Source organism: Mustela putorius, unplaced genomic scaffold, assembly GCF_011764305.1.
Source record: "Mustela putorius furo isolate JIRA1106 unplaced genomic scaffold, ASM1176430v1.1 tig00003898_pilon_pilon_pilon, whole genome shotgun sequence".
NCBI classification, from domain to species: domain Eukaryota; kingdom Metazoa; phylum Chordata; class Mammalia; order Carnivora; family Mustelidae; genus Mustela; species Mustela putorius.
The window spans coordinates 36793353-36820161 of NW_025422047.1; the positions used below are offsets into that span (position 1 = coordinate 36793353).

A 26809-nucleotide genomic window follows, 5' to 3' on the forward strand; every position below is an offset into this window, starting at 1 on the left:
TTAGGTATGCTGATCATTTGTGAGTCTCAATTTTTATTATTAGCATTTTTTTCACGAATTCTATTAAGCCTGGTTTCCAATAATAAATTATTTTATTAATTCAAAAATCAGAACTTTCATAATCCTTCTTAAAATAAATCATCTCCTAGATTTTCATCCATCATTTCAGCTTTTCAAAAATACATATTTTTAATTTTTTTATTGTTTTGAATAAAAACAAACTCAGCAGAAACAATTAATTAACTTTATGCCATGACATCAGAATTCTTACTTTCATTTCCCATCCCTTGAGTACTATAGACTGCCCAAATGGATATTGGAAAATTTAAATTTGCCCCTGCAGTCTGTTATTCTTATACTTTGTGATAGCTTTCCTGAATCCATAGAATACCTTTTTAAAAATGTCAGAATTATTTCCCAAATTCTAACCATGTCATCTCCTATTTTTTTTCTATTTTAACATCTATTTGTAGGATGAAACACTTATTATGAAATTGCAGTGTGCTAGAGATAGTTAAGACAAGAGAAAATGGGGGCGCCTGGGTGGCTCAGTGGGTTAAAGACAAGAGAAAATGCACTCCTCAAAATCCTCCCTTAGTTTGCCATGGCACAATCAATGTATTGGGAATTATGTGGACACACTCTGCCTCACATCACAATGCCATTTGTCTTGGTCCATTGAGGCTGCTATAACAGAATGCCAAAGACTGAGTGACTTATAAACAACATAAATTTATTTCCTGTAGTTCTGGAGGTGGAAGTCTAAGATCAGATGGCCAGCATGGTTTGGTTCTTGGGACAACTGCTGTCTTCCTGCAATATCCTTACATGGTGAAAGTGGTAACAGAGGTTGCTGAGATCTCTTATTTATTTATTTATTTATTTATTTATTTATATTTCTTTGGTTATTTATTTGAGAGATAGGTGTGTGTGCACAAGAGAAGAAAGAAGCAGAAGGAGACAGATAGAGAATCCTCAAGCAGACATCACTGCTGAGCACGTAGCCAAACTAGGAGTCTGGGTTGATCCTAGGACCCTGAGATCATGGTCTGAGTCCAAACCAAAAGCTGGCCCCTTAACCAGCTAAGCCACCCAGGCACCCTCTCTGGGATCTCTTTCATAAGAGCACTAATCCCATTCTTGAGGACTCCACCCCATAATCTAATCACCCTCCTAAGGCCCCACCTTCTAATACCATGATGATTAGTAATCAATACAAATTTTGGAGGCAACACAAACATTCAGGCCATACCACCATTCACGCATAACTATGCTCTAACCACATGTACTTTCCAGAACTTCCTTACATTTAACTATTTCTTAATTAGAGCCCCTGTATACACACTTCATTTGCCTGTAATTTTCTTTCTGTCCACTATTGCTCCAAGAAGCAATTTTTGTGAGCCACAGATCTCTTGGGTTTCCTATGTACACTCTCCCTGCACACTTGTACTTTTTCTCCATATCACTTACAGAAGTATTGATTAATTTTCTACAGTGCCAATTACTAGGTGGCTTAAAACAACAGAAATTTATTATCTCACAGTTCTGGAACCTAGAGTTCTGAAGTCAGTGTGTCTACAGGATGAAGATTTCTCTGAAACTCTGCGAGAAGAAAGAGAATCTGTCATTGTCTCTGGTAGCTTCTGGTATTTGCCTGCAATCCTTGGTGTTCCTTAGCTTGTAGATTCATTGCTCCAAAATCTGTCTCTACTGTTATGTGGCTGTCCTCTCTTGGGTGCCTCTGCCTCTGCCTCTTCTCTTCTAAGGGCTTAAGTCATTCTACATGAGGACCCACTCTAATTCTATATGATTTCAACTTAATTATACCTGCAAAGACTCTTTCTTCAAATAATGTCACATTCACAGGTATGGGAGATTAGGACATCCACATAATTTTGGGAGACTACAACTTAATCCATGACAGTGTTCAATTACATTTTTTCAAGGCTGACAGTTTTTCTAATAGTTTGCTCCTTCATTTGGCACAAGTATCTGTTCTATTCTCTTTCTGTGTCCCAGCACAGGTCTTCTTGTACATAAGAAATGTTCCATAGAAAGAAAAAAGAAAGAAAGGGGTGCCTGGGTGGCTCAGTGGATTAAAGAAGAAAGAAAGAAAGAAAGAAAGAAAGAAAGAAAGAAAGAAAGAAAGAAAGAAAGAAAGAAAAAAACGAAAAGGAAGGAAAAGAAATGTTCAATACACAGTTAAACAAATGAATGTTACTTGCACTTTTTATCAACCTTGGAAAATCTCTCTAGAATTGCATAGTTAAGGCCAGGGCTCTGACTTCTATGCATAGTTTATCACCTCTCACCTTCTCAAGAATTTCTTTTCTACAATTATTCTCTTTTTTATTCTTTCTATATATCCAATTTCTTTTCCTCTATTAAGTTCTTCCCCTGGGATACACATATACTCTAAAATTTATTATTGTTTTAAAATAATTAAAATATAATTTGTAATGACCCTGATGTTTCATTCTGATGGGAAGGACAATCATCTTGATGTTGTTGTTGTAGTTCAGTAAATAAAATATAGCAAAACTCTATCTACTCATTGATAGTTTCCTTTCTTAGTTAATATGAAGCACTTGGATGACATTTTGTAAGAGAATAGGGAATTTTCATCACTTTTCCAGTAAAAATTTCTTGCTTTAGTATTATCAGACTTATACCTCCATGCTTAGATTTTATACATATATGTATATATTATATACAAGATGACTATCTGTTGCAATGCTGAATCTATAGTGATCTGGTTTGGAGATTACATGACAATTAACCTAAACTTTCAGTTTCAAAATGGAATCGAAGAGACAAAATTAAGACAACATGATCAATTTTTGTACACATGGAGGCAAAGACAACTATGTTGTGACCGCAACAGTAATTGTAAGATGATATCACCTGAAGCCACAGCTCAATATCAGAGGCATGAAAATGTGGAGAGCATACCTCCTAAAATTGATGAACTGCAGCCAAACATAGATAGAAGAAAAATAACAAAAATAACAGATTTCCAGAGAGAAAGAGAAGTACGCTCTACATTCATGATTCCAAAATTTGGCTTCTTTTAGGAGAGAAAATTAATATCCTCCAGTTGGTTATTTGGTGGAATGCCAAATTCAGTGATACAGAGAAGATTAAAACATGTATAAAACATGCATACAGCACACTGAAATTGAGGCACAAATAAATAGAAGGCTCATACATGACAACTTGAAAGCTTAAAAATGGAAAAGAAAAATATATAATTAGGAGAAAAATATGATGTGCAGTGGGTTAAATTCTAGTAGCTTTCAAATTGTAAATGTCAAGAACTCAAGGCCACCAAGCACTTGGGTGTCTGCCATTATGACCTAAAAATTAGGTATATAATTCATTTTTGGTCAGCAGGAATTCATAAAAGGAGGATTGTGGCAAGTATGATCGAATTTCTTTTAGGAGCAGCAATACAAAATTGACAGAATGTGGCTCTTGATATAATTTTATGAGCTTTAAAAAGGGCCTTGTTACTATGTTTTACAAAGGACTACAATATAATGGAAGAAAGCATGGCCTTGAAGACAAGCCACTTGAATCTATGAAAGGATGTTTTTTCTATCAAAGGAAACAGTCCTAATTGAAATGGTTTGGAACTGAAGAGAATATTTGGGAACTTAAAATAATTGAAATCCTAATTATCCCCTTTGCTTAACTGAATAATAATTTTAAAGAAATATCACACAAGAAAGATAGGATATGTATATCACTTACAAGGCTTGCAGGCTGGGGCAAATGCAATTTAGTCATTCATAAAATGCTGTAATTCATTGAAATTTAAATTATGTTAAAATCATTAAATTAAGCATGAAATGATACTGACATTACATATATGAGCACTTCATATTGGAAATGCATATTTTATTTGCATAGATATATACTTTTGACAGAAAGAACACATCATGGTAAGATTGAGTCATAAGCTGTGTGCCATTTCACAACATATAATCAAACTTCAGGGGAAAAGCTGGCTAAAACAAATATATATGTGTATATATTTATACATAAAAATAATTTGCAACTGAACCTCTAAGAAAACAACAAAAGAAAAATAAAAACTCGTAGAATAGAAAAGAGTCATTTTGAAACCAAATTAACCCCCTTGAGCTAAAGAAGTAACTCCCTTCTCCCCCAGAGGCTGTTGAACTTTTTGTTCTACCAGATCGTTTTCATTTTTTTAATTAATTGATTTTATTGTTATATAACTTCTTTATGGGAAAAGCACAGATCTGAAGTATACAGTTTAATGGGCTTAGTATATAGATTGGAAAAATGACTGCAAATGATCCCTCTCCCTGTAACCAAGCCTTTTGCAAATTTGGTCCTACGTTGACTCTGGGATGGCCTTGGGATATTGCAACATGAGATACAAGTAGAGCTTTGAAAAGTGCTTTCACCTGGGACTGACTTGCTCATTGCTTTTGGGAATCCTCAAACCACAACTGTGAGAGTTGTGACTTTTGTTAAATTAACATTTGTTAAGTAGAGCCCCAGGGTGTCAAATGGTGAAATCTGCATCAACAAAGACCACAGGGGAAAATTCAATAAAGAGAAGTTTATTACTCACAGGTCCTGGAGGAAGTACATGGTTGCCTGCAGGGGCCACTTAGAAGCTCAGGGCAGGGTATAGGCAGAGACGGAGCAGCAGCACCTGGGATGTACCTCTTTAGGAGCATCTGAGAGTGGTGGAGTGCTTTTGGCTTTTGTGGGCTAAAGCCAGAATGTCAATCAGAACCGAATAGAGTGCGTTTTTGGCAAGTTCCAAGAGGGTCTTACTTAAAAGTTGCACAAAGAGAAGGAGCTGGGGTGCAAGAGAGAGTGCTCATCACTGGGAAATGGGAAGTCACATCAGGAAGTGACTTGTGAGTTTGTAGGCTGTTAGGTGAGGTAGCAAAATAATGGAGTAATTTAAATTCTCAGCAGTGAGAAGGCAATGACGATCAATTTGTTGGTCAAGTCATCTCCTTCCCGCTGGCTGAAACCTAACCAACTACCACATATGTGAGCGTGGTCATCTTAGACGTCTGGTTCAAGCTAGGACTCCAGCTGACCTCAAGTATTGGTTGAGTTGATTCATATCCTAACCTCCTCAGTGACACGTGGATAGATGGCTTCATGAGTGTGTCACTGTACAGAGCTCAGTGCTGGTAAAAGGTCAAGAATCTTACTCTTGGGGTTTAATATTTTGTGGTTGTTGGCTTGAAATTCCTAATAATTGTATCTTTGAATTTGTGTTTTGTAAGTAAAGTCCCATGGGACAATGGAGCATTCAGGAGGAGTTGGAATTCGTGGTTCAAACAGAGTCCTACCACCTACAGCCTCCTGGCCTTCCAGGGGCAGATTAGCAACAGTTTTTCTTCTTTCTCTTAGTGCTTGCAACTCCTTCTTGCCTTCCTTTCCTGCCTAGCCTTCTCTACCTGCTCCTGCCCAGTGACCACTGCTGTCTTCAGTGTTTTGGGTGCAAGTGCTAGGTCTAGTGTGAATAATATTTCAGCATCTCAGGGTGGGGCATGGTAGCTGCCATCCCTGCTCTGGATACAATGCCGTGCAGTTTCTAGGTGGGCAGGACTTTGCCTCAACTTTGCTCCAGGTTGCAATCCTTTGGGAGTCATCTATCTGCCAGGGGTGGGGGCAGCAAGCCCATAGTATGGGGAAATAGGTTTCCTTATCTTTAGTAGGAACACCTTGAATTTCTCTGGTAGCTGACAGGAGAGGAATCTTGTGGACAATAAGCCATGCCCACGTGCCACACAATGAGATGAGATGTGTCTCCCAGCACCTGTGAGGTTCATACCAGTTCACACTAGTGAGTATTCACTGCCAAAGAAGAATGACATTAAATTTAAAATTTAAAAATGACCATGACAGGTCACGAGAGAGAACATCTAAAAAGAAAGGGAAAATTTACATGTAGTATCTTTAACAATTTCTCTATCCCATTAGGTTTTTTTCCCCTTTTTTTAAAATTTATTTTCAGTGTTCCAGAATTCATTGTTTAGGCACCACACCCAGTGGAAAGGAATCCATATTTTCCATTTGCATTAAACCCTGCAAATTATGTAGTCAGCTCTGCCCACAGAATCATGAAAATTAATAACTGGTTTGTGCTTTAAGCCACTAAATTTAGATATATTTAATGTATTATGTAGTAAAAGCTACAGATGAGTTTGATGAGTTTTGACAAATATACAACCCATGCAATTAACACCCGAATCAGGACATAGAATGTTTCCATCATCACAAAATAGTTCTCATAGCCATTTCCAGTTTGTGTCTTGTCCTATATATATATATATATATATCTTTCTATATATATAGATAGATAGATACATATATATATTCAAAGCGTCAACTGATGACTTTCTTTAGCAGATTTTTTTTTTTTTTTTTTGAGATTCACCCATGCTTTGGAACATGACAACTTATATTTTCCAAAGATAGATTTCACAGTATCTCCCAACCTACATGTTCTTTTACACTGTAATTTTGCCACTACTTTGTTAAGAGATGGAGTTTATTCCCACATGCTTTTGGATTCAGGCTGGCCCTGTGACTGCTTTGACCAATATCAAAAAATTGAAGTGACAGTGTGCCATTTCCAGTTGTAACTCTTAACTGGCTTGAAGTTTTTGCTTCCTGCAGTCTAGAAAACAGATACTTGCCTGCAATGGACAGAAGTGTAGGATAAAAAAATTTTTTTATCTTAGTCTATTGATCATATATTTATGAGAAAATTTCTCTATTTCTTTCATTTCTTGTCTGTATCTGGGCACTTAATTTTTCCCAATATCTATTTTGCCTATGCTTGCAACTGTCTCAATTACTGTCAGGTTATTGTAATTATTGAAACTAACTTGGGTAAGTTTTCTTTGTTTTTTTTTATTTTCAGAAGATTTATATATTAGAGCTCCTTTGTGCTTCCATTTTAGAGGGTGGTTCAATGGATTAAGCTTCTGCCTTCTGCTCAGATCACTGTCTCCTGGGATCAAGCCCCATATCTGGTTTCTACTCAGCTGCGGGAGTCTGCATCTCCCCCTCCCAGGCCTTCTGAGGCCTTTCTTATTGATTGGAGTTGGTTCCTATGGTTTTATGTTATCATTTTATTTTTGTTCAATATGAAACACAATTTTTATGGTACCAATCAATTGGTTTTAATACCTTAAATTCTTAGTGCTCTAATACTAATACTGTACAGTGCTTATAGTTTAGAGTGATGGTATATTTCTTGACTTGCTTGATGGATGCATGGATGCTTTCAAGAGAATTCATTATGTTGAACACCTCTGAGGATAAAACATTAAAAATTTTAAATAAAGCTCTAAACCAACAACTGTGCAAAGCACAGGTAGAATATCCAACTTCCCAGAAAAAAATTACTTACCGAAACTTACTCTAGAATAAATATAAAATCTTAATAACTTGGTAAATTGATGTAACAAATCTAATTGTTAAAATCTAGTCACCATCCACCCCTAGATCATTTTATAGAATTCTTTTTTTTTTTTAAAGATTTTATTTATTTATTTGACAGACAGCTATCACAAGCAGGCAGAGAGGCAGGCAGAGAGAGAGGGGAGGAAGCAGGCTCCCTGCCGAGCAGAGAGCCCAATGCGGGGCTCGATCCCAGGACCCTGGGATCATGACAGGAGCCGAAGGCAGAGGCTTTAACCCACTGAGCCACCCAGGCGCCCCCATTTTATAGAATTCTTAGCACTCAAGAATGCAATAATTCTAATTACCTTTTAACTAATTCTAGGAAAGACATGTAGAGAGAAAAGGTTCTCAAGGAATTTCAACTATATAATGTTTTATTTCATTAAAAACTGTGAAAACAAATGACAACACCTGAAAATTTAACATAACTCAATTTGGACACACACGAGTAGGTGCAAGTATTGTCTATACCCATGTATCTGAAATAATGCCATAATGGTTATGTGCAATACATGATAGCATATTTTAAAAGATAAATATAGGGGCACCTGGGTGGCTCAGTGGCTTAAGCCTCTGCCTTCAGCTCAGGTCATGATCTCAGGGTCCTGGGATCGAGCCCCGCATCGGGCTCTCTGCTCAGTGGGGAGCCTGCTACCCCGCTCTCTCTCTCTGCCTGCCTCTCTGCCTACTTGTGATCTCTCTCTCCCTGTCAAATAAATAAATAAAAATCTTAAAAAAAATAAAAGATAAATATATTTAATATTTAAATTGGTTTTGTATTTTATAAAGAGTACACTATTCATATTATGTATCACCATTACTTTACAACTACATCCATTTTTGATTTACCTAAAGTTAGAAAACAATGTTATTCAACATTGTTATTCCTATAAAGTTATCATGAGTGATGGACATTTTCCAATTGAGATCTATTTTCTGTATTTTCTATATTCTATATTGGGCTTGCATATCACCTGTGACTCTGAAGCATCCACTTTGATCCAGATAAAAGAGGCCAAGAAAAATTCTAGTGTTTTCAGCCTTTCAGTGACTATCTTTAAAATGATGTAGTAGGGCTACATGCTTCCTACACATTTTCTACCACTAATTACCTCTGAACTAGCTATTTACTGAACTGGCTATTATTTTACTTCTTTTTTAATTACACAAGTAATTTGTGACTATTGTAGGGATGTTAGAAATGTATATTTTTACCTTCACAAATTGTTAGGTAATATAGAAGTTAAGAATGAACTTTGCAAATAAGACATGTAACTCCATTATTAGTTACATGATGTCAATGTTATCTCTATATCTATAATACCATCTACCTCATGTAATGGTTTAGAGGATTAAATGTGAAAAAAAAATGCATGTATAAGTGCATAACTGAGTGTTGGCATAGTAGTAGCTGATCAGTAAATACAATTCAATATCATGTAATATATATATTACATTATATATATATACATTTTATATATATAGTATATATACACATTATATATAAAGTATTATAATATATAATAGTAATTCACATATAAAATGTGTTTGTTAATTTGTATCCTGTAATATATATGATCTATAATAATATATATATAATATTAATATTATATATAATATTAAGCCAAAATAAGGTTTAAGCTCTTTTGGGGAGTGAACTCCCAAAAAGGTAAGCTTGAGGGAAAGTGGGGAAAGGGGAATATAAGAGGGATGTAGGGAAAACAAGTACATGAGAAAGCATTACCAGTCTGTCTAATGTTTCACAAGAAATTACACCCAATTGCTTTGTTTCACATAATGTGTTCAGAAGGCCTGTTTGAAGCCTAGAAACTCTCAAAACTGTATGAGGGGACAGGGGTGCAGTTAAAGAGAAGAATTTACCCATGATCTCCATGCCATGCCCCATCTTCCAGAGATCATCAAAATTAACTCATAAAGGTAACACCAGACATATCTGGTGGGTTACTTGGACCATCCAGCTGGTAAACAGCCAAGGTCTCCACAGGTCCAGTTCAGCCGGGGAGATTATTTGGCTTGGTGATAATAGCAAACCTGTGATCTACCTTCAGGTCAGGTCTAGCTAAAAAGCAAGGAGAGTGTTGAGGGTCATGGTGTTTGGGGGCAAGAGCTGTTGGCCAGAATAAGTGAATATGGATCAATATTTTACTGAGTCTATTACACAACCATGATCCACATAATGTTTTGAAGCCTTTTCTTTCTGTTCAGATATACACTATGCGACATTTTTTTTCTACACTGAAGAAAATTCAACTGTAACAATACGCCTGTATTTTTCAATCATTGAACTATTAGTAGGAGAATTTTTTTTAACATTTTCTTGACTCTATTAATATTTCAAGTAAATACTCTTGCTACCAAATCTTTGTAGTCAGTTTCTTGGTGTGGATAAGCTGTCTCAGGTGCTATATACACATTTTAAATGTTGAGAATGTTGTTAGTTTTTCCTCCTTCCAGATGATTGTGCCAAATGACACTTCCTAAGTCGTTTATGGGTTTACCTGCTTACTACAAACTTGATTCTCTAAGCTTTTAAATAATTTTTAACTCAAAATTTATCTTGGACAAATGCAGAATAAGTTGGTTTTTCACTGTATTGTTTATTTAAAGTGATTTTGCATTATTTTCAAATTTTTATTTCTTACATATATTTTTCTCTTAAAGTGTTTTACTCTCAAAATGTTTATTTTCCTTTGCCACTGAAACATAATTTTATATTTAAGAATATAAATTATTTGCGGAAAATTTTCTACATCAGTCAGTCATTTGTCTTTTCCTTTTTACTAATCATGATTATGCTACGGAGGTTTGTTGTTTTTGCTGTTAATATTAATAGAAGTAGATGTAACATTTTTTTTCTTATGGTTGCTTTTAATTGTCATGTTTAAGATTTTTTCACACCCTTATGAAATTATACATTTTCAGGTTGTTATTAAAATTAGTATAATTTAATTTATACTTAAAAATGTTTAACAAACTTAGATTTTCTGTTGGCATATGTAGCATAGTGATTAAAAATTATACATTACTACTAGTAACATTATTTATTAAATAACTTTCCTTTACTTGCAGTTTTTTTTTTAAGATTTTATTTATTTATTTGACAGAGAGTGAGATCACAAGTAGGCAGAGAGGCAGGCAGAGAGAGAGAGAGAGAGAGAGAGAGAGGAGGAAGCAGGCTCTCTCCTGAGCAGAGAGCCTGATGCAGGACTTGATCCCAGGACCCTGAGATCATGACCTGAGCCGAAGGCAAAGGCTTTAACCCACTGAGCCACCCAGGTGCCCCTATTAATCTTCTTTTTAAAATTTTTAAAAATTTTTTTTAAGTGTTATTTAAATCTTCTTGACTAAGTCTCTGAAAACCTCACAGACTATGGTTAGAATTAATATTATAAATTAAATGAGAATAATTGACTTTCTGACAAGATCCACCCAAGAAAAAATGTGTACTTTTAGGTAACATAATATATACTGATGAGAGGATATTCAACCTTGGTCTTTACTTGTTTTTTCTTCTTTTTAATATTTTAAGATATTTTACATTCTGTTGTTTGTTTTGTGATATATTTCATTAAAATTCCTGGTGCAGTGTGTAGGATACTGTGAAAATCTGGTCACACATGCATATTCCTGGAAATGGATGAAGGTTATTATCCACAGGTCAAACCCTGACAAATGGAAGATGAAAGCCAGTAAAAATAGTTTATTTTTTTTTGTTTTCTTTTTTTGTTTGCTTGTTTGTTTTAAATCAATGACCCTTCTATAAAGATGAACAAAATAACTTTGGGTTTTCCAAGATTAGGGCTTCTCAGTTGATAGTGTATCTCTATCTAAATGCCTTAGCTATCCATAAAACAATGATGATTTTAATTTTAGGTCTACTTTACATAACCACCTTAAGGGTCCTGCAGCTTGTCAAGTATAGACAGAGAGGTAGAGTCACTATATTGTCCATTTTGTTGTCATTGCCATTGTACATGTTAACATGTCCTAGTCACAACCATACCTTGCCTTTAGTAGCAATTGATATAAATGGTAACAGTAACAATTTCTTTTTTTTTTTTTTTAATGACTTTATTTATTTATTTATTTATTTATTTGAGAGAGAGGAGCACATGTTCGGGATGAGGAGCAGAAGAAATAGACTCCCCACCAAGCAGGTACCCGGATGTGGGGCTTGATCCTAGGACTCTGGGATTATGACATGAGCTGAAGGCAGACACTTAACTGATTGAGCCACTCAGATGCCCCTACCTGTAGGTATTCTATTCTTTGTTTCTTTATCTGCCTATGCTAGTATACATTTTAAGCTCTGATGAATATATCCTCTGTTTCATGGATACTTTGCTTCTAGTATGAGGTCTTGCCAGTGCTGGGGATGTATTTTCCACCATATCCCATTTATTCTGGTTTACAGACATGAAATCATCAAACATGTTCTGTCACAAATTTGTCCTTTATAATTTTTGTAGATCTTTTTCTTTTTCTACTATGCCCTATGCCTCCTTTTTCTGGAGCTTTTGTTTAAACTACTCTCAGCTATACCCTATCTTTTCAGGAATGTATTTATTTCCCTATACACCTTGTATGACAGGCCCACAGGTGATCAAATTAGAACAATAATTTATGCATACAGAACCTATATTGGGGTTAACATGATGTATATGAATAATAAAGACAGCGAGGGAATCTTTTTTACTTAATTCTTAACAACTTTCTTGTCTAAGGAATATCCTTTAGCGTTCTGTATTTTTCCAGTATGTTAAAAGTACAATGGAACCTCATTTCTCAGGAGATGGTATTACCAAGTCCAAATAAAGTCTAGGGTTCTGTAGTGTCTAGGCTTACGGACGGCAGATGGCAAACAGCATCTAATGATCAAGATATAGTTGACATAACTGTTAAAGTCATTATCTGCTTTTGTGAGTCAATCCCAGTTGAAGTACTGGGAATAATCCCAAGTAGTGTTCAGTAACTAAAAGTCAGTGTCATCACAGCATATTTCTTAAGTAATAAATAATAAAATATTTATTTAACAAAATAAACACAAGACTAAAATTATTTCTAATAATTACTCTATGGAATTAAGAAATTAAGTATTTTTATATTTATTTCATTAGTATTGAACTACATTCAGAGTTAGTCACTCTCTTATTTTGCATTTCTTTATGTGAACATTTTACACACACATCAAAAAAAGCCAACAGGAAGTATAGCAAAAACTAAAAATTCTTAGCAGAGGCTTTTTAAATCCATAGCAGCTGTTCTAGGAAGTGACTTGGCTAATATTACTCTATGAAGCATTAAACTGACTACACTCAGCGATATCTGAAGCAAACATTTCAAGGCCACGTGAAATGAATTATTTGTGAATTATGAATGTATTTTTCTTAAATTCATTATGACAATGGTACACAGACTAAAGATTTAAATGCCATGTAAGTGCTTTCAGACTTAATGATTGCATCTTTTTTCACTTTTGCAATCTCTCTCCCTTCTTCCTTTTTCTTCCTACCCAATGGGAAATTTATAGTTAACACGCATCATGTTTATTTCTAAAATCCACCTCGAATTATTTCTGAGTGTGGTATCAGTGTTAATTTTTCCCATTAAAAATAATGTATAATAAATCCATCCAATTTGTAAGAAAGGTCATTCTATCATTCATGCAAGAAAAAAATTGATTTTATATAAATTGATCTATTTCTGGAATCCCCGTTCTGTTATGTCAATACTGTACTTACCTCACTATTTAGACAGAAATAAGTCTTGAAATCAGGTAACTGAGGTCTTACAACTTTATTCTTCTTTTTCAAAATTGTTCTAGATATGCTATGTCCTTTTGTTTTTCCATAAAACGATATAGTCAGGATTAAGACTTACATAAAACTGCTGAGATTATGAATGGAAGTGGTTACGTCTATTGATCAAGTTGCTACAAATGGTTATCTTAAAAGTATTGATTTTATAATTCAGGAAGTTGTATATCTCTACATTTATTTAGCTCCTCTTTAATTAACCTACAGAATACTTAAAGATTTTAGTATAGAGTTAGATAATCTCTGTTTCTAATAGGAGTGTTTATTCTATTTTCATGTGTACTATCATATTTAGATCTACCAATTTTTGTCTATTTCCTGTTTGTCCTGTTGATTTTATTCTCTGTTTCTCCTTATCCTGCCTTTTTATAGGGGATGGAATGTTGTTTTAAGACCTTATTCTATTTCCGCTGTTAACTTTTTAGGTATAGCTCTATTTATCATTTTTATTAGCTGATCTAGGACATGCCATATGCACCTTAAGCTTACTACTGCCAAATTATAATGACTGTTTTACCAGCTACTTACATTTTTTTTCCAGAAATTTCAATAATGTTTTTCCATTAAATTTTCACTTAGGTGTATTATATGCTTACAATGCTGGTACAAGGAGCTACAATTTTAACTTCATTTTTCAGTTGCTGCTGCTACTTAGCACATAACAATAAAGTTGACTTTTGTCAATTAGTGTCATATCCTGTAATCCTTTAAAAATTCACTTACTAGTTCTAAGTTTTTTCTTAAGTTACAATTTTTCTGTGTAAGTGCTATTGATAAATAATACATTTTACTCCTTTTTTCATTGTTATGATTTTTTTTCTATTTTTTCTTTTTGCATTAGCCAGAAAGTTCCATATAATGTCAATAAGTAGTGGTCAGAATGGACATCCTTTTTGTGGTCCTAATCATAAGGGGAAATATCACTATTACTGTAACAGCTATAAATATTTGGCAGATGCCTTCTATTAAACTGAAGAAGTTCCCTTCTATTTCTAATTTGCTAAGAGTTCTTTTTTTAAAAGAGTTATTAATATAAATGCATCTCGAAGATTTGTCAGTTGTTTTACTTGCTTATACTAAGATGGTTAAATTATGCTTCCCTTATTTTGTTAATAAGGTGAAATGCATTAATTAATTTTCTAGTATCAAGTCATTCCTTTTTTGAACGCATTCCTGAGTGTCACTGATCTATCATTCCCCTTCCTTGTTTTCAAGATTTGCCACCAGAAGAACGCTGGCACTATAAAAAGGAGTTGTGTACTTCTCCACCATCTCTTTCCATTGGAAATACTTTGTGTAAACTCTGTTGCTTCTTCCTCATACATCTGATAAAATTTACCAGTGAAATTATCTACATCTTGGGTTTTCTTTGTGTAAAAGTTTTATGTTACCAGTTCAGTTTCAATAATATGTAGTTACTTCAGTTTTCAATTTTTTCACATTAACTTGCTAAGTTTTGTTTTTCAAGGAATTTGTCTATATTACCTATGTTGTCAAATGTATGGGCATAAAATTATTCATACTATTTTCTTATTATCATTTAAGCAAATGTAGAAAGTATAATAATACACCATCTTTCAGTATTGACATTGGTAAATTCTATTTTCTCTTGTTTTTCTGTACAGTCTTGGCAAGGCTTTATCAAATTCATTATTTCAGTGAACATATTTTGCTTATAATTGTTTTCTTGTTTTCTAGTTCATTGATATCTATTCTTATTTTTCATACTTCCTTCTTTTAATAATTTTAGATTTAAATTTCTTATCTTCTAAGAATGTCTAGAGTGGATATTGTAACTATAATTAAGTAATTATAGTTAAAATTATTCTCCTTTACTGATTATTTTACTTAATATTGTGAATGTCTTTCTAACCATGCTTTAGTTGTATCCACAAATTTTGATATGTTGTGTTTTCACAAATGCTTTTGAATATCCCTAATGATATTTTTCTTTGACTTAGGGTTACTTGGAGAAGTGTGCTGCTTTATTTCCAAACAAATGGTTTTTCAAAATGCCTTATTTTTATTGCTATCCAACTTAATTTATTATGTGTAAAACATTTTTGCCTGTTTTCCACTTATCCCATGTGTTTTTGGTTCTTGTATTTCCCTTTTTCCTGTCTTAGTGCTGGTGGATGAAACACCCTTTCCCCCCCCCCGCCCCCCTGAGGATTTAATTTCATTTATCCAATAGGCTTTTAGCTATTCCACTCTATGTGATCCTTAGTGCTTGTAATAAGGATAAGCATATGCATCTTAAAATGATGGCAAAGGAGTTTGAGTTACTACTGTAACTCAAAATATAAATATAAATATAAAATATAAATATTTTGCAACATTATGTTTACCCCCTCCCTAGTTTAAAGCTATTACTGTCATATACTTCACATATACTGAATTCCATAATTCAGTGTTTTTAAAGCTTTAATTTTTTATTTGTGATTCAAATAAATAAAGTGGATTTTTAAGAGAGGGATAATTTCTTAATATTGCCATATTTTAGATTTGGGTTTTTTTTTTCATATTTTTCCTTTGAATCCAAAATTTACCTATAGCCATTCACTTTCAGTCTGAAAACTTATTATTTCTTCTGCTAACAAATTATCATAGTTTTTGTTTATTTGAAATACCTTTATTTCAACTCTTTAAAATGCTATTTTATTGTCTTCTGGTCCTCATTATTTCTAAGGAAATATCAGCTTACTTTGTATAGTTAATTTCTTTTAGGTAATACATTGGTATTTTTCTCTGGCTGCTCTTAAGTTTTTAAGTTTTCAGCAGTTTGTCTACATTGTTCATAGGTGTGGTTTTCTTTGAATTACCATGTTATTAAGTTTGTTGAATTTCATAGAGTTATAAATTTAGACTTTTCCTCAATGGTGAGAAATTTTAAACTATTAAATTTCTCTGTTGCTTTTGCTTTATTCTCTCTCTCTTTGCCTTCTGTAGCTCTAATTATGCATTTGGTCTACCACAGATATTTTCCTACAGATGACTGAAGACATTATCACTTTATTGCAATCTGTTTTTTCCCCCATTTGCCATGGCAGATTAGTTTCTATTAATTTATCTTCTATATTACCAACAATTTCTTTCACTTTTTCCAATATGATATAAAGCTCATGTAGTGAATTTTTCATTTTAGATACTATAGTTTTCACTTTAGGAATTTATAGTTTTTTACAGTTTTCATTTTTTTTTCCCCTGTAATTCTCCATCTGTTCACTCATTGTGTCAGTATTTTGCTTTAGGTTCTTAAAGATATTTATAATATTTCTTAAAAGCCACTGTTTGTTAATTCTAACATCTGTATTTTTTTTAAGATTTTTTTATTTATTTGACGGAGAAACATCACAAATAGGCAAAAAGGCAGGCAGAGAGAGAGGGGGGGAAGCAGGCGTCCCACCTAGCAGAGAGCCTGATGCGGGCTGCATCCCAAGACCCGGAGATCATGACCTTGGCTAAAGGCAGAGGCTTAACCTACCAAGCCACCCAGGTGTCCCACAACTTTATTTTTTTTCTTTCTTTCTTTTCTTTTTTTTTTTTTTTTTGCTCTTTCTACTTATATATTTTTCTTTTCTCTACTGGTGTACATTTTCCTCTTTCTTCATATTTCCATTACTTTTAATTGCATGCTCTATATTGTGGATAATGCATTGTACTGTTCCTACTTCTGTTATCTTTCACTGAAGAGCTTTTATTATCATTTTAGGAGGTTTTAAGTTTTGGCAACACTTAACTTCCAAACTCCATCTCTCTTCAAAAGTGGGAGAACAGCAACTGAAATTTCTGCTTAGCCTTGTTAGTGTCCCTAATTGATGTTTCTGGTGCAAACCTTGGAGAACCTCCTGCACAGGTGTCATTCAAGAATTTAAGCATAGCTTACATAAATATTTATAAAATCTGAAACAAGATGGGATTGGGAGGGAGACAAACCATAAGTGACTCTTAATCTCACAAAACAAACTGAGGGTTGCTGGGGGGAGGGGGGTTGGGAGAAGGGGGGTGGGGTTATGGACATTGGGGAGGGAATGTGCTTTGGTGAGTGCTGTGAAGTGTGTAAACCTGGTGATTCACAGACCTGTACCCCTGGCGATAAAAATATATGATTATAAAAAATAAAAAATTAAAAAAATATATTTATAAAATCTTCATGCTTTTTTCTATCTGGGTCTCTCCCTCTAAGTAGTTATGATAATTTCAAACTTAGTTCTTTGATTCATGAAACCAATTAAATTTTGTCTAACTTTAAGCCATAGCAGATTTTTTTTTGGATTTTGTTTAAGCAAATTTTTTGTTTGGATTATAGCTACATTATGCTTCATACGTTGGAGAATGCTCTCAGGTAAAATCCATAAAAATGTGGACCTCATTCAGTATAGTTTCCATCGTTTGTGGGTTTATCTATTCCCATTTCTGCCTACTTTTGGTCAATCTCTAGTGCCTTCAATCTTTTTTTCTTAAGTCTGGAATTTGCAAAAGTTACTTTATTCCTGGAACTTGAACTTCTGTCTGTCTGCTTTTACTTGCAAACTTCCTTGGGTTTCATTTTCAGGAAGTTAATGCACACTTATCCATAAATTGATCAAGCAGTGTAAATAATAACAAGATTATATATGATGTATTAATTATATTATATATCATATATAATATATTAAACCAAATTTTGGGGCTCAGATTTCTCTCTAGTATCTGAATATTAGAAGGAGGTTGTAGGCAGATTAAAAGAGTTTTTTTCCTGATAACTCAGAGTTTGCCACAAACCTAACATTGAGAAATGAGTATAGAATACTAATCTTTCTATAGATTTTTTCTTTTTGAAATGGATTTGAGGACCACCTGGGTGGTTCAGTCAGTTAAGCTTATGCATCTGCCTTCGGCTCAGGTCATGCTCCCAGGACCCTGGGAACAGTCTACATCAGGATCCATGCTTAGCAGGGCGCCTATTTCTCCCTCTCTCTCTGCCCCTCCTCCTGCTTGTGCTCTATTCCTGTCAATCTTTCTCAAATAAATAAATAAAATCTTAAAAAACAACAAAAAAAATGGATTTGAGCACATTCCAGGAAAGGTATATGGTTAAGTTAGGAAACTGATTCAGAATGCCCAAAACAAATTTGATGTATATATCTGGAAGAAAAATTTTACTTAGTATTTTGCAATAATAAAATATTATTTTGATATTATTTTTTTGGAGTGCGATAAATATTGAATTATAGTACACATTTAAAATTAATTTTTATAGAGTAATTATAACAGTTACACTGATACACATTCATCTTTGCTCAATAGGAGTCCAAATGATTAATTATGCAACAAATAATTATAAACTATAGGTATAAACATTTGTATGTATCAAAATTAAACTAAATTGATTGATTTTGGCACAAAACAAATATTTTAACAGCCTGATCTCCACTAAAAAATTTAAACTGTTTTATAATGTATTCAAATATTTTTCCTAAAGATTTTATTTTTCCTCCTTTTGTATGGGTTGCCTTCACTGATTAAAAGACAGTCCTCTATTTATTCTACTTCACCTTTCCTTTTTATACTGGCTGCTCCTAGTGTTCTTTAATGATGCACATTATTAATACTGACAGGAACTTAGACAAGTATAAATTGGTGCTCATCTGGAAGATAAATTTGTAAAGTCAAGTTATCATTATTTCATAATTTATTACCTGGTTAAAAGCTGCTACATGACATCTGGTTGATTTTTTTGTAACATAGTTCTAATAATCAGATATTAGTTGCATATTGACTTTTTTTAATATAAGGGAGCTACGTTATTGAAGTGTAAAAGTTAAAAAGCAGAAACAGTTTGAAAGTAACAAATTTCTGGGTCATAGAAAGGTAAGACAATTAATGATAACTTTTGCTGATTCATTGTCTTCTTTGGTCAAATAACCTAAGTGTTGTGATTTATTATAGGAAAGTACCAGGGGAAAGTACTTCCATTTTTTTTTCTCTTGACAAACATCAACTGTTGATAGGCTAGCTGAAGTCACATTTATCAATTTCTACTCTGCTGTGGGAAAATTCTATTGAATTATAAAGTATCACAGATTTATTAAAACTACTAGACTCACAGACACAGGCTTTGAGTAAAAGAAAGTGTGCATTTATCAGTCTTTGTTTACTTTTCTTTGGTCTCTTTCTCCTGACACCTGAGGTTACTTGATGCCGACAATAACTCTGCCTTCCTTCACCTGAAAGTATAAATCTTTAGAAGAGGCAAGACGAATTCAATAGCATTTACCCCAGTTACCTGGTCCTGTGTTCGTTGGTCTCTGATCAATTCTAACTATGGAGTTTTCAGTTTGTTCTTGAGGTTTCACCATTTTCCTGTTTCACCTCACAAAACTCAATCCAAGTCCCCATTCATTTTACCAGTTTTATTGGAAGAAATTTAAGTTATGCTCTCCTAATCAGTTCTGTCTATTCAGGTTTGTAAAACCTACAAATCCCCGCTTCTATGCTTGTAGCCATTTACTTAACAGTGATTCCTATCATCCACTTAATATTCTATCATGGTTAGTTTTTGGGGGGAGATGTTGTTTCTTAAGTTATAAAATATACATGACATAAAATTTACTATTGTAACCATTTTAAGTGTGCCCTTTAGTAGCAATAAATACCCTTACATGGTTGTCCAGTCATCACCACTTTCCATCTCCAGAACATTTTCAGCCTCATAAACTCAACTTTGTACACATCAAACAATAACTCCCTGTTTCTTCCTCCCCCAGTCCCTGGTAACTACCATTTTTGCTTTTTGTCTCTATGAATTTCACTATCTTAGGTACCTCCCGTTAAGTGGAATCATACAGTATTTATCTTTTTGTGATTGACTGATTTCACTAAGCATATCTTCAAGGTTAATGCATGGTGTAGCATATATCAAAATCTCATTCTTTTTTTTTTTTAAGATTTTATTTATTTATTTGACAGAGAGATCACTAGTAGGCAGAGAGGCAGACAGAGCGGGAAACAGGCTCCCTGCTGAGCAGAGAGCCCCATGCGGAGCTCCATCCCAGGACCCTGAGCTCATGACCTGAGCCAAAGGCAGAGGCTTAACCCGCTGAACCACCCAGGTGCCCCCAAATTTCATTCTTTTTGAAGCTGAGTAATACTACATTATATGCAATACACCACATTTTGTTTATCTGTTTACCTAATCGGTGGACATTTGAGTTGTTAACACATTTTGACTATTGTGAATAAAGCTGCTGTGAACACTGGTGTGCAAATACCTGTTTGAGTTGCTGCTTTAAATTCTAATAAGCAGAATTGCTGGTTTATATGGTAATTCTATGCATAGTTGTTTGAGGACCCATCATATTCATATCGTCTTCCACAGAAACTACATCACTTTACCTTATCACCAACAATGTACAACTGTTCCAATTTTTCCACATCTTTGCTAACATTCTCTCTCTCTCTCTCTTTTTTCTAGTAATAGCCAATGTAATGGGTGTGAGTTGGTATCTCATTGTGTTTTTGATTTGCATTCCAAAATGATTAGTATCATAAATAGTTTTAACTGGATATTACATTTTCTGCTTAGTGTTTAATTGAGCACAAAATTATAGTAACATCTTGATGTCAAAGTATTTTAAGACTTACATATTCAGCCTACATAATCATCTGCATAAATGATAGTTATCCACTTAAAGAGGAAAACTGGGTATTTATGAAAAGCATATTAATATATATAATTCCAAATCATATTTCTAACTTCCTTGCTTTGAGAGAAATATGTTGACACTCTTCCAAAGATTAATCTGATAATTACTATGTAGATAAATGTATGGTGGAAATATAAGAGGCTTTGGGATCCAACAGAAATGTCTTGAAATCTGCTTCTGATATTTCCTAAATATAAAGAAGTAGGCCAATTATTTAACCATCCAGTCTTGATTTCCTCATCTGAAAATTAATAATAATAAAAATAACTATATCATAAGGGTTGGAGTAGAGATTCTTGGAATAGCCAGGATTATTCTTCAATAAATGCTGAACTCCCTCTTCTTTTGGCAGAGTTTAATTCCCCACCTTACTGGTGTTGGGCTTGGCCAGGTGAGATGTTTGGCCAATGAAATATTAGTAGATATGTTTCAAGCAGACCTTAATGTGGTTGTACAGTTTACTCAGTTCTTAAGATCATTCCATTTGTTAGGAGCCTACTATACCCCAGTTATCTACTGGTTGAAGAGTTATCTACTGGTGAACCCTGACCTAAACTAAGGACTCTGGCTAATGATGTGCCAGTGCAGTTTCATCAGTCATAACAAATGTACCCTCTGGTGGGACATGCTGATACTATGAGAGGCTGTGCATATGCAGGGGCAGCAGCTATATAGGTAATCTCTGTACTTTACTCCCAATTTTGCTATACTGTTCTAAAAATTAAACTTTATTGAAAAATAAATTTGAAAGAGAGTATTATCTTTATCACATGTTAAATAACAAGATCCATTAGTGATTTGATAAAAAAGGTACCATAATTTTAAAGATGTGATCAGGGTGAACAATATGGTTAAATATATATAATACCTGTAAAGCTATGGAAATATATGTGATATCGATTGGTGACAAATATGCTGAAAATATTAATATTACTATGTTGCATTGTTTATATTTATAACCAAAGGATGTATAAACTGAAGTAAAGGATTTAGCAAAAATAAAGAGCAAGCTCTTTAACTTCCTTACAGGTCAATTTTTCCTACTAGCTGATGTTTCTGGTTATTAAATAGAACATCGTTTGAAAAGTGCATAGCATGATGCCTTACCTTAGGGATATTTAATAATTATGCATGTATGTAAATCTGTCATAATCACTACAAAAAAATCCAAATATATTTTTTTAATGTGACCAAGTCTGTGATCAATTGCAATCATAGAACAACCATCACCACAGAACAAATAACATAGCATGCTGGGAGTCTAGCAACTCTGAAGAATTCTAGGGAGAATTTAGTTCTATCTGAAGATTAAGAAATTCTTCTTGATTATAGTGCCTAAAGAATGAAGAGAGGGCTGAATATAAACAAGGAAGAATGTTAGTGGAGTGTACACATAGGAAAAAATAACTAGAAGTTTATGTTGCTGTATAGACATATCAGAGTTCTGAAGGGATGAGAGTAAGAAGGCAAGTTATTATTTTTGTGACAAATTTTTGTGAATGTAAAGCTAGGATATTTGCGGTTGTTTCTGTAAGTAATGAGGACTCATGGACTAAGTGTTCAAATTTGTATCCTTGGACTATTGTAATTGTTAGAATTTGAGTTCAAGTCTGAAGCAGGTTAGGTATTTTCAGGAAAAGTACCCATAAGACTGCAAAATCAGAAAAGAGATAATGTGAACTAGAAACATGGCATAGAATGGTCAAACAAGTCACCAATGCCAGACATATATAAACTCAATCCCCAACTTATTACAATGAGTTTCTCATCTTACAAAATTATTCACATGGCTTTTTGCCTCCATATGTGTTTAGCAGTATATGCACACACACATGAACAAACACACTTATGTACATATATGCCAAAATTTACATTTAAAAATGTCATGAAAATTTCCTACCTTTCCTGTATATTAAATGTATATTATATATCTCCCATAATAGGATATAGTACCATGACAAGTTTTCTTTTGCAACTTTTCATTATTTATAAGAGGAAATAAGAATAGCACTTTGATTGAAACTCATAGTCACTAGGAAACTGAGATTAAATAATATTTGCCTAATATTATTCAAATATCAAATAAAATTTTAAGTACATCCTGAAATCCCAACTCAGCATAGCTCCAATTGTAAAAACTTTTCAGTTTGAACTTTAAGTGCTTAAAGTCTCTGTTCTTAGCAGGATACTAAAGTGTTGAATTTTATCTGAGAGGGAGCAAGTGAGAAGGGTGAAAAATCAGACAAGTCACCATATAATCTGATCTGTTAAGAAAAGTATATAAAACAAAGAAATAAGTATGGGTTTAAGGACATTTGAAGACTTGGATTAGTTTTGTGGGTTTTTCCCCCTCCAACAATGGAGTGAAATCATCTCTCTGAAGCCAAAATAAATATATCACTACTTACCATATGATATTGCTTTAAGGATTGAAAAATTAATGTTGGCAAAAGATACTAGTGTATGTAGCTCACAGAGGACTTTCAAAGGTTTAACTAGGAAACCAAATTCTGTAAAACACTCTCACCTGCAATATCACGCAATCCAACCCAAGCTCTCGACCACATTTCCACTGCAAGTCTTCACAGACAGAAGTAAAAATTGAGGAAATACTGCAAAAAAAAAAAAAAAAAAAGCAGTACAAAGATTGACCAAATCTATCCACAGAATAAGAAAGCCCACCCTATGTGTTAAAATACTGAAAAAGTCTATTAGGGGATCAGAGCACCTATTCCAGAGAAGAGACTAAAAGGTGTATGGGGACGTGGGAGGTATGGGAAGATGAACTTGAAATGATAGTTCCCTAAGGACAGAAGGAAATAGGAGCAAATATGAGGTGCTCTAAGGAAAATAAACAGTGAAGATGAAAACAACAACAAGAAGGATAACTTAGCACAGGACAAGAAAAAAGAAAATTAAACATGTAAAGAAACACAATGCTTCCCCAAATTTCTTCAAAACATTTACTTAAAGGAAGAAACCTACACTACAGGAAAGCAATGCTGTAGAACTTAAAACCTGATGAACAAACTTGTCATCTCTGTCCACAGAAATGCAAAAGTGCGAATTGTTTTCAACTGTATAAACTGTATTCTCCTATATAAAACATTAAAAAATTAAACAGCAAATGAGAATCCTAACAATTCAGCAAATGAGCCCCCTCTCCCCTAACACACACAAAATGGCAAGGTAGAAGGGATATATAATTCAACACTCCATGGTCCTCTGCATCAAGCCAGGAAACATGGTAAGAAAATGTGGAATATTGAAGCTTGTAAGTATCATGTTTGAAGATGATATGCATCACTTCCACCCATATCTTATTGGTCAGAGCTAATTTCTTGGCATTAACTGAATCTAAGAGGGCTTACATATGTGCTGAAGCCATACCAAGAAAAAGAAAAAACAACATGTCATAGATACTGGTAAGAACTAGCAGTCTCTCTCATGACATATTTAATGGCCTATAATTTGGCTGGTATGGCTCCATCAGGGTGGTAAGAGTGAGTGTAATAAAGGAAATAAAAGAAAGAGGAAGCCTTCAGACCAAAATCAAATAGGAATCCCATTTAGATTTTTTTTCCTAATTGCAAAGATAATGAGATCCCTTAAGGAGAAAACTCAGATGAAGATAACAAAGATCTGGAATTCTCCAAAACATGGAGATGAGACAAGAAACAGAAGCCACAAAGTAAATGGTATAAAGAAATATGGAGATTGGGAAAAAACAAAAAAACAACAACAAAAAAATTAAAGCTGAGGTACAAACCAAAGAATCTTTAGAAACAGTTGTCCTAAAGAGAATATTTTTATTGAAAATGCTACTGAAAGACTAATTAAGATGTGGACATAGAAAAAATAATTGAATTATGATAAAATGATGCCTTTTGGTAACATTTTTTTCGGAATCATTGGGGAAAACCAACCAAAATGAACAGGAGAAAATGGGTGACTAAGAAGGAAGACAATGATTCAGACCAGTCCTTTAGGCTTTCCTTAGTGAGTCATTGTTGCACACAAAAAAGTTCTAGAACAAATAAATAAAACATAATTTCAACTCTCAAGAAACCCATAATTTAATGGGTATCCAATTCACTAAATCCCATTTTATGTTTTAGGCTTTTTACTAGGTATGGAGAACATGGCTCACTGGAGCACAAAGAAGGACATTATCAACTTAATTTAATTAAGTATTCTATTGTCTCTGAACACAAGTGGTGAATAACGTATATTCTACCTCCTGTCAAACTTAAAAATATATTTCTGGCTTAACTTTTTAATTGTAGCTCTGTCATTGATTAGTGTACTTAAATTTCTTTTGAATAAATTTTTACCACGTGCCTTTTTAGCTTTTGATAATAAGGAATTATTGGACTATATTTACTATATAATATTGCCTTTTATTTTCCTTAACCTCCATATTCTTTTCCATTTTTCTTATTTTGTATATTATACTGAAGTATTGTCTGAATTATACGTATCAATCTGGTCAAATCTTTTGTCCCTTATCATGATAGAGTTCATGATCAATAATTATGCTTTTAGTTATAGTTTAAGAGTAAGATCATATTGAAATATGTTTCTGCTTTTTAAGACTTTATTTGAGAGAATAATAGGGAAAGAGAAGGGGAGAACACAGAGGGAGAATGAGAGGGGGAAGCCTACTCCCCATTGAGAAGACAGTATGACACTGGGCTCGATCCCAGAACCTTGAGCTGAAGACAGATTGAGCCACCCAGGCACCCTGAAATATAATTCTTAAATAAACTTAGCAAAGTGATTTTTATGAAATGATTGTGTATAATGTTAGCATACAATTATTTATCTCTTTCTTCTCATCTGAGGTAACTAGAGAGAAATGTCTTTTTTTTCAAAGATTTTACTTATTTATTTGAGAAAGAGAGAGAGAAAGACATAGCGCGAGAGAGAGAGAGAGAGAGAGAGAGTACAGTGGAGAGGAGAGGTGAAGCAAGCTCACAGCTGAGCAAGGAGCCCATGTGGGTCTCCATTCCAGGATGGTGGGATCATGACCCAAGTTGAAGGTAGCGGCTTAACCACCTGAGCCACCTAGGCGGCCCATAGAGGGAAATGTCTTAATAAATAGTGTTATGTTTCTTGATAAGTCATATGGTAATTATGTATTAAATCCTTGCATAATTAATTAAGTTCCAAACACAATATATTTAACAAATGCATCTGGTATTCATGTTTTTTCCCAAAGAATAATCTCTGTAATATGATGCTGTATAAATTGATAAGAATAAATATTTCATGGTCCCTAAAAATGCCATTAAAGTCCATTTACCTCATATGGAAGACTTTTTTTTTCCTAATTGCAAAGATAATGCAATTTCTTCATGCAATTACATACAACTCCTAAATAGTTAAAACTCAGTTATACTGATCAAAATAAATTAACAAAATGTGCTATTTTTACATATATTTTGCTATATTTACTCAATTACTTTTTACCAGTATCAGTACTTTACAATATTAACATTAATGTATATAAGGCATTATTCTTAAATTTTGCACCTAAGATTTTTTTTAAAGATTTATTGATTTATTTTAGAGAGAGAGAGAGAAAGCATGAGTGGGAAGGGCAGATGGAAAGGAAGAGAGAACCCCAAGATGACTCCACACAAGTGTAGAGCCCAACGTGGGGCTCAATCCCACGACCCTGAGATCGTGACCTGAGCCTAAATCAATAGTTGGACACCTAACTGACTGACCACCCAGGGAACCCCATGCCTAAGATTTTTATTGTTAATCCTGTTTTGCTTTTTCCCTAAAAGTTATTTTTATGAG

General features: G+C 33.8%; 1 long non-coding RNA gene across 1 annotated transcript in view; it reads right to left on the reverse strand.

The window, feature by feature from the left end:
- LOC123388304 overlaps positions 1 to 26809 on the reverse strand; it is a 161322-nt gene that overhangs the window by 30272 nt on the left and 104241 nt on the right. The window contains exon 4 of the long non-coding RNA XR_006602853.1: positions 23529 to 23613. This is a non-coding gene — a long non-coding RNA (uncharacterized LOC123388304). The remainder of the gene's footprint in view (positions 1 to 23528; positions 23614 to 26809) is intronic.